A 2,340-nucleotide genomic window follows, 5' to 3' on the forward strand; every position below is an offset into this window, starting at 1 on the left:
TTCAAGACTTTTTCATCATTTTTTCTATCCGAAAAAAATGGTTGAAATCTCCATAAGAGCCAATGTTAAATATTATTTTCAATAATTAATTACAAAAAATTTAACCGATCAACATAAGAAAATAATTATACCGTTGTATTCAGAATGAAAAGATCTACTTGTGTACAAAATTTCAGAACATTCTCATTATATTTTTTAAAAAAAGAGTAATTTGTGCATAACCTCCTTAAGCTGTTGTTGAGTGTTCCGCTAGGGAGAAGAGTTATTCACTGCATCATCAAAAGGAGTTAAAGGGTTAGCTAGTTCACTAGCCAGAGTCATCAAGGTTCATCCAGGTGACCTTGTCCAAGCTGTCACTATCAAGACTCATTCATCAGAGTATTTGAGACCAGTAGCAAAGCTTTGCATTTTGCCTATTGACATATCATCATCAACGGAGAATTGACGTCATCGTCAAGGCCGGGCGAATGTTTCGGCGAGTGATTCTATGAATCACCACTAGCCGTCAAAAGGCAGCACCTCACGGGCTAGTAGAGTGGGTATAAGTAGAGTGGTGCCAATAGCCGTCTGGTTTTTGATTGGTCCGCCATTTCCTGCTTTTTGTATGGAGTGGGGAGAAGAGGGAGTTTTGAACAGTTTAATAGGAAAAAAATTAATTTAATATATAAATCAAGTAAATATATATTTTAAATAAATAATAATTTATATTTTTAATTATTAAATTATTCTTAAATTATTATTGAATTTTTAATTTAATAATTCAATAAATAATTTAAATAAACACAGCTATATTAATAACTTAATTTTAATCATATTCAAATTATATTTATAAAAACTGATTTGAATTTAACTGATATAAATATACCTATATATTCTGATATTATATATATAGTATGGTTATAATTATTAAATTTATATATTATTATAATTTCAATATAAATATGATAGAAATATAGATATTTGAAGAGGCAAAACACTACAGATAAAGTGACAAATAATATTTTTATTTTGATTAATTGATTTTAATGTTGTCAATTCCAACCATTTTACATAATTAAATAAAAATTTACGTTGTATTGAATACTCAAAATTTATATATGTACAATTAAAAGTTGTGCAATAATATATGTACAATTATTTTTTTTCAGCAAATTTACTTGAAGCTAGAGGTTTTTTTTCCTGTGCCTTTTTTTTACTCTTCAAATATGCCATATTTTTATCCAACAATAGTGCAAGTTCTGGAGGTGGTTCCTGGTATATTCTATTTTTCTGAAACAAAATATTATTTTATAGTGACATGTGCATTTTTAAATTTAACAAAACACAAAACATTTACATGACATAAATTTTATTTATTATATAATAAAATCAACTTATGTTAGAATACAAAATTCGATTTTAACATATTGAGCAATATATATTTGAGAAACGTAATATTTTACCTCACAAATAAACGATTGCTTATTGAGTTTTGTAATATCTAGACCAGCATTTTTTACCCACTGTGCTTGTCTACTTTTATCCTTTGGAAGCATGTTCATTTTTACATGATACCTTGTGTTATTTTTACATCCTGGTACAGCACAATATCCCATCTCACCAAATACCTGTTACATATATATCAAAAATAAATCAATTAGTTCCCACTCAATACTAAAATTATTAATAAATAACAAGTATTGACACATTTTTGTAATATAAAAAAAAAACTCAATTTCAATTGTATAATTGAAATTAAATAATAACAACAAATACAATTTTACTACACGTATCATACTTTGTTGAACTATATTTATAAAATTAATTATATACTTACTGTAATCTATCACTTTTTTAAAATTAAAATCAATTTGTTCATACTGCTTGCATACTTTTATTTACTCTGTGTCACTTTATTTATTACAATAAACATCAATTGTGCAGAGGGCACTAAATGTTTCGTAAAATATATGTCACTTCTGAGCAGCTTTTCGCTGTTGGCACTACTCTACTTATACCCACTCTACGGGCTAGGTGTTGAAAGCGCCACCTTGTGTGGTTTTCACGGAACTGAGTCGGGGGTTTACGGGCTCTATCGGGGTCGTTCGTACGTCGTTTTTTACTACGGTCACGTGCGGCGTCTAGCCAGCAGTCCAATTCACAGGGCATTACAATTTAGGGCTTTTTTCCTCCACTGGCGGTGCTTGTGGAGTTCTTGTATGTGAATCTATAAAAAAAAAATTTTACAAGCGCCATCACCGGCAAAAAAAAGCCCTAAATTGTAAAAAAACTTGCCCTGTGAATTGGACTGCAGCACACAAGCAATTAAGATTTACACCCGTATACAGCGGTTTCTAGAAG

The 2,340-nt window shown here is 29.5% G+C and overlaps 1 long non-coding RNA gene across 1 annotated transcript; it reads right to left on the reverse strand.

Annotated features, from left to right (window-relative positions):
• Positions 1-1,162: 1,162 nt before the first annotated feature.
• LOC122851910 lies at positions 1,163-1,925 on the reverse strand. The gene is made up of 3 exons (XR_006373754.1): positions 1,817-1,925; positions 1,443-1,607; positions 1,163-1,269 (listed from the first exon to the last, which is right to left on the reverse strand). It is a non-coding gene; the product is annotated as an uncharacterized LOC122851910 (long non-coding RNA).
• Positions 1,926-2,340: the final 415 nt, after the last annotated feature.

This window comes from Aphidius gifuensis, linkage group LG3, assembly GCF_014905175.1.
Source record: "Aphidius gifuensis isolate YNYX2018 linkage group LG3, ASM1490517v1, whole genome shotgun sequence".
In the NCBI taxonomy this organism is placed as follows: domain Eukaryota; kingdom Metazoa; phylum Arthropoda; class Insecta; order Hymenoptera; family Braconidae; genus Aphidius; species Aphidius gifuensis.